The sequence below is a fragment of the Rattus norvegicus genome, chromosome 5, assembly GCF_036323735.1.
Source record: "Rattus norvegicus strain BN/NHsdMcwi chromosome 5, GRCr8, whole genome shotgun sequence".
Lineage (NCBI taxonomy): Eukaryota > Metazoa > Chordata > Mammalia > Rodentia > Muridae > Rattus > Rattus norvegicus.
Window position 1 is genome coordinate 97,756,695 of NC_086023.1, and position 13,230 is coordinate 97,769,924.

Consider the following 13,230-nt stretch of genomic DNA (forward strand, 5'->3'; position numbering starts at 1 on the left):
ATGCAGTTGGAGCTATGGGTTTCTCCATGTGTAGTCACTGGTTGATGGTTTAGTCCCTGAAAGCAATGGGAGCAGGGTCTCCTTAGTTGATACTGTTGTTCTTCCTATGGGGTTACAAACCTCTTCAGCTTCTTCAGTCCTTTCTCTAACTCCTCCATTTGGCATCCATGCTCGGTTTGAAGGCTAGATGCAAGCATCCTCATCTGTATCAGTAAGACTCTGGCAGAGCCTCTCAGGAGACAGTTATATCAGGCTCTTGTCAGCAAACATTTCTTGGCATCCACAATAGCCTTTGGATTTTGTGGCTACGTATGGGATAGATCCCCAGGTGGGGCAGTCTCTGGATGACCTTTTCTCCAGTTCCTGATCCACTCTTTGTTCCTGTATTTGCTCCTTTGAGTATTTTGTTTTCCCTTCTAAGAAGGACGGAAGCATTCACATTTTGGTATTTCTTCTTCCTGAGCTTCCTCTTGTTATTATTTGACTACAGGACATGTTTCTTTTGCACTCACATGTGGAGGTTGAAAGACAGTCAGCTTTTGAGAACAAGTTCTCATTTTGCACTATAAAATGGAACTCGGGTATAAGGCCCATGCTATCCCTCTGATTAATTTTAAATTTTCTTTTACACAAGTAAACTGTGTTCCTCTGTTACCAGTTCTTTGGTTCCTGCTTCCAGGTCTCTTCTTAAGCTCCTGTCTTGACAACCCTCAGTGGAGTGTGATCTAGGACAGGCCTTTATCCCCAAGTTGCTTTTGGTCAGTGTTTGGTCACTAGAAATAAGACTGGGACAATTTATTTTACGACAAGAAGTTTCTTGGGTAGCAAACAAAACATGCTATTAAAAAATAAAGTATGTATAATCTATGATTGTTTTATTAAGGAGTGCAGTTTAGAGGACAAATAGGCTTACACTTAAAAAATATAAAGCATTAAACATAGTTTTTGAGGGAAAGGATGAAAGGATGATTCATTTGTTGAGAGTATTTACTGCACAAGTATGAGGAATATAAGCTCACCTTTCAGCACCCACACAGAAAGTTGTTCTGTGAAGCCATGTAACCCTAACAGGAAGAGAAGGAGAGACAAACAGGATGACTAGGGACTGTGGCATCCAGCAAAGTTGAACATTAATGTGAAAGTCCATGTTCAGGGCAAGAATTTGCCTTAAAGAAACAAGACAATACTTGGCCCCTTCTGGCATCATGTACACTGTATACATATGTGAGTACAAATACACCTTCTTTCTTAATCTTGAAAAGTAGCAGCTACATATAATTTATTGCATTGATTCATAGTCAGATTATATTTAGTATTTTTTAATTTCCTTACTTGTGTTTTATCCTACTTCAGATTTCTGATACAATTCTATACGAAAGGAAATTAGTATGAAATTCATTACAGTCATGGTGCTTTAATTGAGGAAAACTGCTTCCATTTTAAGACTATTATAAAACCTATAAGAACAGAAATGGGTAAAAATGACATTTTAAATTACAGTTCTATAACCAATTTTGAAGATAAAACAGGCAGCATTACAGCTGACTGGGGTATAATAGGAAAAATATCACTGTAGATATATTAATTTAAAACAGAATTAGATTGTTATAAACTGGGAAAGAAAATAACATAGGAAATAGAAATCTTTCTTTTGGTCCACTCAACTGAGGATTACAGAGCAATTTCAGATAAGAGGATTTCCAGATGTATTCAAGTGCAGGTCACTGTAGGGATGTTTTGTTTCTTTTTCTTTCCCCCAGTTCTTCTGTATGCACTCAGAACATGTCAGCAGCCTATATAAAATATTCCCGTTTACCATAAAGAGCCTTCTGGCCTCATTTGTAGGTAATGTCCTGCTTCTCTTCTGCTCTCTCTATGCATCCCAATAGTAGGTGCTCTTTTTTCTCTTGCTCCTCTGCGAGTCAGCAGGCTCTGATTTTCAAAATATATGTTTTGTCTTTTCATTAATAACTGGTGATTCTCCTGGGAAAAGTATTTCTTAGCCTGGTTCACATAATTTTCACATTATTCTGTTAATTTTCAACATCATATTTGGTGCAGCTAGTTTGCTAAAGAAAACTTATTAGAAGGAACATCTTCATAATACTTCTTGAAGGAATTCTGTGGCATGACAGGTAGCAAAGGTAAAATTAATCTATATCCCCATGCAATTTAAATATGAAGCATAAAGGTGAAAATGACTTTCAAGTTTCTTTAGACAATAAAATACTAAAGTGAATGTTTTTAGTTCAAAGGAAATCTATATGATCTTTCTTTCCAAAATTCTCAATTCTTCATTCGTCTTGCATGAGATTAATTTCATAAAACTCTTGCTATCACTTTGCCAAGTGTTTCTTCCACTTTCTCTTTCTTAAAAATGTAATATATATATGTATATATATATATATATATGTTTTAATCAAATCTGCCTAGCCCCATATATTTCTCCCATTTCATGATTTTTTGATCCTTTAGGGAGGCAGGTAAACTGGGATTTCAGGATTGGATTTCTCTGTGTGTAGCACTGGCTGTCCTGAAATTCGATTTAAATATCAGAATGGCTTCAAAACTCACCTGCCTCTGCCTAAGGAAGCTCTAAGATTAGAGGCGTTTGACATCCCCACCTGACTTTCATGTCATTTTTAAATTGATTGATTGGTGGATTGATTGATTGATTGATTGAATTTTATACTACAGATTTTATTCTCCTCCCAGTCCAGCCCCAAGGGTTCCACATCCCATACCTCCTCCCCACTCCCCCAACACTCCCCGCCCTTCTCCAGAAGGATGCCCCCAACCCACCCACCCCACCAGACCTCTAAACTTCCTGGGGTCTCCAGTATCTGGGGTTAGGTGCATTTTGTCTGACTGAACCCAGACCAGGGAGTTCTCTGCTGTATATGTGTTGGAGGCCTCATCTCAGCTTGTGTATGCTACCTGGTTTGGATCCAGTGTTTGAGAGTTCTCGAGGGGGCAGGTTAATTGAGATTGCTGGCCCTCCTACAGGGTTGCCCTCCTATTTAGATTCCTCCAGCTTTTCCCTAAATCAGTCAGTCATTGGTTGGGTGTGCATATCTGTATCTGACTTAGCTGCTTGTTGGGTCTTTTGGAGGGCAGTCATGATAGGCTCCTCTTTGTGAATGACCTATAGCCCCAGTAATGGTGTCAGGTCTTGTGACCTCCGCTTGAGCTGGAACCCACTTTGGGCCTGTTGCTGGACATTGTTTTCCTCAGGCTCTTCTCCATTTCTATCCCTGCAATTCTTTCAGACAGGAAGAATTATGGGTCAGAGCTTTGGCTGTGGGATAGCAACTCCATCCCTCCCTCTTTCTGCTGGACGTGGATTCAGTAAATTCCCTCTCCCCACTGTAGGGTCTTTCATCTACCTCTCCCCCACTTTGAGTCCTGAGAGTCTCTCACTTCCCAGGTCTTTGGTACATTCTAGAGGGTCTTCCCAACTTCCTTTCTCCTGAGGCCACAAACTGTTTCCATTTTTTTTTCTGCTGACCTTCACTGGTTCAGTTCTTTTCCCCCACCCAATACCAGATCATGTTTCCCTCTCCCTCCAACACCATCCCCTTTCCCTCCTCTGTCCCTCCCTAGCTCCTTGTGATTGCTTTTTCTCCCTCCTAAGTGAAACTCTGGTGTCCTCACTTGAGGCTTTTAGCTTATTGACCTTTTTGAGTTCTGTGGACTGTATCTTGTGCATTCTGTATTTGTGTGTGTGGGAGTGGGTGGAGGGGTTAATATCCACTTATTGGTGAGAACATACCATGCATGTCCTTTTGGATCTCAGTTACCTTAGGATGACATTTTTAATCCCTTCCAATTGTCTGCAAAACTCAGGATGTCCTTATTCTTAGAACCAAAGTAATATTTCATTGTGTAAATGAACCACATTTTTGTATCCATTCTCTTGTTGTGGGGCATCTAGGTTGTTTCTTATTATTTTTAAGAGGCAGAATAAACTGCAAAGTCCAAAAAGATGCTCATATATACATGGATTTACATGAATGTAGGGTCATTCACTGGGGGCTTGATAACTTATAAGTGGGAAATCCTACAAAGAGAGCCAACATTCCCTTTTGTAGTAGCATCAAGTCCTAATAGCTCCCCAGCCAGGAGTGAGCCTTTGTGAACCTTCTCCTAGTCATACTGGGAGATTTAACTTGCTTATTCTTTTCACAGTTAATGTAGGTGATGGCAACTACTTTGGCGTAATGTGTACAACAGCCATTTCAAAACCCATGCACAACATTTTACACCATTCTTTCCAATTCTTTGGCTTTTAGAATCTTTCTGTCTCTTTTGCCCTGAGCTTCGATGGGGATTTTGATATATGGAAACCATCTGTTGTTGAACACTCAAGAATCCCTTACTCCAAGAATATTAAACAGTGCTATATCTGTATTAATTAGTACTCACTGCAATATGAAACCATAGACTAAGATTGAGAGAAACACAAATCTAAAGATATAAATAATTAGAAAATGATTTGACAACATAACCATCAAGCAAAAGCAATATCAGTGTTTGGTTTAGGCCTATGTCGTCCATGGAGTTTGGCCATATTCGTCATTCTAATAATTAAGTTACTCTTTTGGATCAGGTATCATCAAATAATAAAATTTTCTGATCCTTAGCTTTAACATACTAACGTGCTTGATACAGTGTGTTTAATATATTAAATCAGTTGCATATATTTATATATTTAGGGCAAGGGCTGTGCTGTGCTCATAGTGTGGCATAAAATATGTATACCGTAAATATATCTTAAATTTAATACATATTTTCCTTATTATTTGTATAGGTGTTTTGTTCTCACACACGTCCTTTTTAAAGATTTTCTCCATTTATTTATTCATTTATTCATTCATTCATTCATTCATTCATTTTCCATCCTAATCACTGTCCCCTTCCCCTTTCATCTCCCATGGTGTCCATTCCCCACGCCCCATTTCCTTTTCCTCTGAAAGAGGAGGGGGGCTGTGTATCCCACCCAGCATGGCACATCAAGTTTCTGCAGGATCCTCTTTCACTGAGACTAGACGAGGCAGCCCAGTTGCAGAAAGGATTCCACAGACAAGTAACATCTTTAGGGACAGCTCCTACTCTAGCTGTTGGGGGACCAACATGGAAATTGAGATTCTTTGTATCACTTGCATTCCTGATGTCCATGAAGTGCCAAATGAATCATTTACTCTGTAGCTGGAGTTAACTTGTAGGCACTGGGAATTGATCCTTGGTCCTTTGGAAGATTAACTCATATTCTTTGGAAGAGTAACTGACCGTGCCATAAAGTAACTGACCCAAGCAGGCCTATAAATGCATATATTAAAAACTTTCCATTATATTGAAAGCATTTTATAAACTAAAGACTGTCTTAAAATACTCATATAATACATTTTGGGTTAAAGAGGATTGTTATGGCTAATCTTGGTTGTCAAGTGACAACATATGCAATCAACTAAAATCCAAGCAGATGGGCATAGCTCTGAGGGATTTTCTTGATTGGATTTTTTGAAGTAGGGAGGCCCACTAGAAATCTGGGTCATTCCTTCTGGTAGAAGACAATATTAAAATACATGGAAAAAGTAAGTTCTTTTACTTTGTCCGTTTGCTTACACTTTGGCAAGTTCAACTACCCTGGTGCTGAGGCACTCTATTGCTGTTGTTTGTATCTACTTTGAGATTCTATAGAGGCTGAGGACTAGAAGCACTCTAGGACTTCCTCAGAACAAGGCATCAAACTTGGACTTTTGAGAATTCCAATATCATAGACTCAGCAACTACCAGATTTTTTTTTATTTATCATAAAGACAGACATTATTTAGCTACATGGTTCACAGTCTGTAAGCCTCTATATTAATCTCTATATTAATCATATATATATATATATATATATCATTCAGTCTATGATTTCTATTCCTTTAGAATATGCTAACACAGATTATTGTACCATGAGTGGTTCTAGAAGAAAAGAACTGTAAAGATAATTTTTTAAATATCTTGAACTGGTTTTGAAATTCTCAGATGCTTAAAGTTATTGAAGCTTGTCCTGATAGCATGGAAAAAACTTAAGGTCTATGGGGTAAACTATCTTAATGAACTTAAGGAAGTAAATATCTTTGATGATTCTGATATACTTGGTGTAGTGCACAAAAGATATAGTGATTCTATACATAAAACCATTGAAAATTAGTGGAAAAACAAAAACAAAAAGAAATTTCTAATTGCTTCTAGCATCTCTGAATAAATCGACAAGGGAAAAGAATAAAATCCATGACAAATTAAATAACTTCCAACATCTCAACATTTAGTGATGAAGGAAAAGAATAAACTCAGTGATCAAAATGAATAGTTCCAGAGGAGGGTAAAATCTGCAGGCTTCTAATTTGTAGTGGAAGAGAAACTTCTTTCTAGCAGCCTTAGAGGTTAATTTGCAGAAATTCAAACTGAAGTCCATATTGTAAGATTTGCAATGATAATTGAAATCCCATCGATCAAGGGTGTCAATAAAGCAAGAATATGAGTAGTAACGACTGAGGTCCTATAATTTATGAACAAGAAATGTGGGAGGACCCTACAGTGACTAAGGAGTTTGAACTCTCAGATTCTGAACTGATTCAACTGCAGAATGGATTCTTCGCTTTTAGAGGAGGGTGAACCACTATCCCTTGCAGGAGTTTTATATTCACAGTGGTCTTAAAGAGATGCCAAGAAACTCAGTATTGATTTCCCTGGGAACCTACCAATAACTATCTCTAGACCTGTAACCATTTTGAAGACTAAATAGGCTCTTAGTAGATGGACCGAAAAGAGTATTTCATGAATACTTATTATGCTAAGCCACTAAGAAGCTAATGAGTTTGCTACTTCACTGAACCACAGATCCATGGAAATATAGGGAATAGATTTTTTTGGACAATGGGACAATTGTGCTGGGACCATAAAATTGGATAGGTTGAGTTTATTAATATGGGGACACAGAATGGAGATTCTAGGTTTAATATTGAGGATCGGTCAGCTCAAAGGGTATAAAATATTTGTTTTATTGGTTAACTACAGCATTTTGGCCTGTAGAAAAGGAGCAGGGAATAGCTGATATCCCTTGGGTTAGTGTTGTTGAAGGGATCTTCTGGATCAGAAAAAAATGCCCTGTTTAAAGCCTATGAGGGGAAGGCCAGGAAGTCATGGCCTTTACTAATCCTGTAAGAAGCAAAGTGATGAGATGCATCAGCACACGCGGCTGCTCAACTGAATGGATTCAACATTGTGGAGATAATTAGGCAGAGAAGTCACAGAGTCCGGGTGACAGCACTGAATCATCAAAGGAAAGGTAAGTATAGTTACATGAATGATCACCACAGGAAAACCAGCATCCAACTCGGATGACTTAAATCTACTCTAATACAGTGTGACCTATAATGGGCAGCAAAGGCAAAACGATTTTTGTGATGACATAAGTCCGATAGACCGTAGGTACTGGCTAATCAATCATGTTGTTTCCAGCAATGAAATAGATAGGAGGCCTAATAAGTTTTTGTTCAAATTGTTTAAAGAGAAAGATCTTGGAAGAAATAAAGGAAGAGTTGGATGAATTGTAGCAATCGGGACTATGATCCTTTGTACCAGCTTCCAGGACTCTTTTAAGAGAATACCTCAGAGTTTTACCATTACTATTATGGCTCATCCTTACCCAGAGGACCTACTGACTTTTGTAAGGGTGATTACACCTTGAGGAAAAAGAAAGCAGTAGATTTCTGGAGTCTATTGAATACTTTTTCTAAAATGATAGTGATTTGAGAAAAAAAAAATCCCTAAAGCATTATGGCCCTACAATTAAAGTAGGAACTTATGAAAATAAGGCAGAGAGTAAAATTTTGGCTGGCTAAATCTCAAACCATATCTGGTCCAGTAGGTCCTTGAATTCATTCTGTAACTATTTTCTGAGTTTCAGAATGTATAGTTGGGGTAGGTATACTTAAATGTTGACAGAATTCCCAAATGTGTCCCGGACCTACTGTAATGTTAGGTCTATTGTGGTTGGAAATTTCAAAAGAAAGCTATTGATGTTGCTCCCACCAGAAAAAAAAAAGTGAATTAGAAAACAAAACAAACAAACAAACAAAAAACAAAAAAACATGTATGTGGAAGAATGGCAAAAATTACTGTCTTCATAAAGGACTTCTAGATTCAGGGAAAATGTCCAGCACCAAATGGGAAGGGCTGATATATGCTTTTCTAAAAATTAACAACTACAAGATTTGGAATCTTTCATCAGACAACCATTGTTAAACTATGTGGATCACAGACAATAAGACATTCTAATACATAATAATTAAGTATGCACATGTATTTACATTATATTTTTACATATTCAACAATATCATTTCCATTCTTTAGATAACTCTATTACAAAGATCTTGAAAAGTTAATTCTTTTCTTAAGTTTATTTTATTGGTTTTCTATAAGACCATTAGAAATTTGCCTTACATAAGCTTTGCAATTTTAGGAGGTCCCATTTGTCAATTCTTGATCTAAGAGCATAAACCAATGGTGTTCTATTCAGAAAATTTCTTCTATGTCTATGTATACTAGGCTCTTCTCCCTCTCTCTGTATTAGTTTCAGTGTATCTGGTTTTATGTGGAGGTCTTTGATTCACTTGGACTTGATCTTTGTACGAGGAGATAAGAAAAGAAATATTTGCATTCTTCTCCATGCTATTATCCAGTTGAAACAGCACCATTTGTTGAAAATGCTGTCTTTCTTCCATTGGATGGTTTTAGCTCTTTTGTTAAAATCATAATGACCATAGATGTGAGGGTTCATTTCTAGGTCTTCAATTTTGTTCCATTGATCTACCTGTATGTCTCTGTACCAATACCATGCAGTTTTTATCATGATTGCTCTGTAATACAGCTTTAGGTCAGGGATGGTGATTCCCGCAGATGTTCTTTTATTATTGAGGATAGTGTGCACTATCGTGAATGTTTTGTTATTCCACATGGATTTGCAAATTTCTAACTCTATGAAGATTTCCGTTGGAATTTTGATGGGGATTGCATTGAATATGTAGATTGCTTTCAGCAAAAGAACCATTTTTACTATGTTAATCCTGCCAATCCGTGAGAATAGTAGATCTTTCTATCTTTTGAGATCCTCCAATTTTTCTTCAAAGTCTTTGCTATTCTTGTCATACAGATCTTTCACTTGATTGGGAAAAGATCTTTATCAATCCTACATCCGATAGAGGGCTACGATCTAATATATGCAAAGAACTCAAGAAGTTAGACTCCTGAGAACCAAATAATCCTACAAAATGGGGTACAGAGATTAATAAAGAACTCTCAACTAAGGAATACCAAATCGCAGAGAAGCACCTAAAGAAATGTGCAACATCCTTAGCCATCAGAGAAATGCAAATCAAAAGAATCCTGGCATTCCTCCTCACACCACTCAGGAATGACTAAGATTAAAAAAACAAAACAAAAAAAAAACAAAACACAGGTGACAGCAGATGCTGACAAAGATTTAGAGAAAGAGGAACACTCCTCCATTGTAGGTAGGATTGCAAACTGGTACAACCACTCTGGAAATTAGTCTGGGGTTTCCTCAGAAAATTGGACATAGTGCTACCTGAGGACTTAGCTGTACTACTCCTGGACGTATACCCAAATGATGCTCCAACATATAACAAGGACACATGGTCCACTGTGTCCATAGCAGCCTTATTTATAATAGCCAGAAGTTGGAAAAAACCCAGATGTCCTTTGACAGAGGAATGAATGCATAAAATGTGGTACATTTACACAATGGAGTACTACTCAGGTATTAAAAACAATGACTTCATGAAATTCTTAGGCAAATTGGTGGAGCGAGAAAATATCATCCTGAGTGAGGTAACCGAGTCAGAAAAGAACATACATGGCATGCACTCGCTAATAAGTGGATATTAGCCCAAAAACTCAGAATACCCAGATATAATTCACAGACCATATGAATTCACAAAGAAGGAAGACCAAAATGTGGATTCCTTAGTCCTTAGAAGGGGAAACAAAATATTCATGTGAGGACATACAGGGACAAAAGGTGGCACAGGGACCAAAGGTAAGGTCATCCAGAGACTGCCCCACCTGGCTATACATCCCATATGCAACCACCAAACCCAGACACTATTGTGGATGCTAAGAATTCCATGCTGACAAGAGCCTGTCTTCGAGAGGCTCTACCACAGCCTCAGTGATACAGATGAGAATGCTTGCAGCTAACCATTGGTCTGAGCACAGGGACCCCAATGGAGGAGTTAGAGAAATGACTGAAGGAGCTAAAAGGGTTTGTAACCCCATAAGAAGTACAACAATTTCACCAGACACCCCAGAGCTCCAAACGACTAAACCGCCAACCACAGACTACACATGGAGAAGTTGAGTTTAATCCACATTGTTTCCTTAAAACCAGCACTTGGGAAATACAAAGTTTATATGAAGCACTTTACTTAAAAAGTAATGAGATAATATTTATACATATTTAAAAAGAGTTTTATTATTCGATCTGTCAGTTTGAATGTTGTGTATAGGACTTTATAGAACGCATTAGCCACATGGCTGTACGTTTGTGGTCACTGTTACCAAAAGCCACAGAAGCTATTTTTTTTTTACTCTAATGGTTATTTATAACAGAAAGAAATTACTGTAGTTAAAATTGTCTTACATATTTTATAATAGTAAAGTACATATTAGAATATAGTCTATAAATAAAATGCCACATTAAATTTGATACATAGTTATTGGACAAAACTTAGCCATTGTATTAGTTCCAGTTCAAAGGATTAACATGGATGTCAGTTTTGGTTCTGAACCAGCAAGAAGTCCTATAGATATTCTGCCTCTGCTAATTGTTCAAGGATAATCAGGGACAGTGTTTTTTTTTTTTTTTTTTTTTTTTGCTTGTTTGGTTTCTTTTGTGTTTTATTTTGTTTTACTTATTGCAGGGACCTGGACCTACTGTCAGTTTTGAGGCCCACTATGTGTTCTGTAATCTAAAGTCTGGTTGTCTGGAGAGCAGTAAATGCTGAGCCGGTTTAGAAGGCTGACTCTTGGAGCCTCTCTACAAACAGTAAATTCCGTGCATTCTCAAGCCTGATGATGGCTCACATGATAAGATTTTCTGTTGCAAGCAGATGGCTTCAAGCAGGTCAGAAAATAACTCGAGAAAGCAAGATAAGCGGACTAGCTGGGAACAGTTTTTATTTGATTAGAGACTGGCCATTTTCACATGGTTTGAACTGCCTTCAGGTGTCAAACGGGAATACTAGAATTATATATATATTCTACCCCTAAATGGAAAATATTTATTACGCTTTTACCTTCATTTAAAAAGCTTCAATTAAATTAGCTTGTATTGGTACATAAAAATGAAATTAAAATAAAATTGTATTATATATATGTACTAAATGTAATTTTACTAAATTTATGGTGCTGTATGATATTTAATTCAGATCGAACACACCCATCCTCTTTACACTTATCAATCTGTCCAGATGTGAGGCACGAAATAGAGGTTAAAAGTTTCCAGCAAACATCAAAAACATTGGAACTGTACCTCAGACAGGCTTTGCATGTGATCCACAAATGGTTTTCACAATTTTTTTTGTGGCTACCTTTTCAGTACACAAACTGTGGAAGTGGAAACCTTATGTTTTAGATCAACAACCCATAATAAGCCTTAATACAACTGACATACAAAAGTCAGCAGTTCTTCCTGACATTATCCACTAATGAGGAAAGGGAGACATGTGGCAAGTCCATCCAGTCCTTATCTAAGAAGAAATAGAGTAAAATTTAGGGAAAAAAAGCTGAAGAACTTGGGCGGTCACTGACTGGTCTGGAAGCAGTTAATACCATCCATGCTGTGGTACAACTTTACCTTTCCCGGCCTTGAATTAAATTAACATTTAAGCATTTACACTTATTAGAATTTTCTCTCACATTTTATGTTACAGAATGATTATGCTAAACTTCTGCATTGCTGTATATGATTATAAATTCCATCTGAGATTTAATGTGTAATAAGCAGAACAAGCTTAAAAACTGAGGGAATTCAGCATGTCTAAAATTAGATTTTTCCCTTTTAATTTTACCACTGAAAGTAATATTACAGAAAAATGAAGAAAATCCAACTGGAAATTTTCCATTGGGATTATCCATGTATAGCTTACTCTCTCTGCTTGTTTTTAAGGATCGATAATCTTTAATTCTTGGAGGAAATATGGTGCCTTAAGATATATCATTTCTGGGAAAATAATTTCAACTCCTAGTTACAGTTTGAAATTTAATTGGTTACCAAATTGATGGGTTCAGATTAATAGAGGACAACTTTTTTTTTAAAAATTACATTAATTAATTGTAATTAAGATTAACTGTCAGCTTAAAGAACAAATTTAATAATTTTATTTTTATTCTAACTTAAAGTATTTATTGTTCTCTAGGAAAATATAATGAATTTATGGATGCCAGAAATTCATATATAAGCATTTTGACAAAACATTTTTTATAATTATATGTATGTGTATAATTGTTTCCAGATGCAAATCAGTTTTATCATAATTTTGAAAAATTCTTTCCACTCCTATAATTTGCAATAATGTGCAACACTATCAATATCAGAGTTACTTTTTATAAATTGGAACAAGATATGAATTTGAATATGAGATAAGGAAGAAAATGTTGTGATTTAGAAAATATATTGTCTGTCAAGTATTTGCATTGAGATAAAGTCATAGAAGCCACTTAACTGTCTTTCTACCTCTGAACAGGAAGGTAGAGCCTCTCCATGCATGATGGCTAGATCCATGGATGATGTTAGGATTTCCAGTGTGTTAGCTTAGTATTTCCCCATGCACCTATTTTAGACATGTTAAGAAACAATCTTTCTTTTTACTTTTAAAATAACTGTTGAATATAACATCATTTATTACAATTCATTCACACAACTACTGACTTTATAAGGCTTGAATTATTTATATAAAACTCATTGTTATGAATACAGATTTTTTTAACATTTTATTCTTTAAAATAAATTTTTATTCATAAAGATACACACAAAAAACAAATAAAACACAAAACAACAATTTTCAAAAATGGTGTTGATATAATGGATCTATCTGAAGCATTAATAATTTGTTAGTACTAATATTAAATGTTCTATAACTAATTAAATCTCATTAT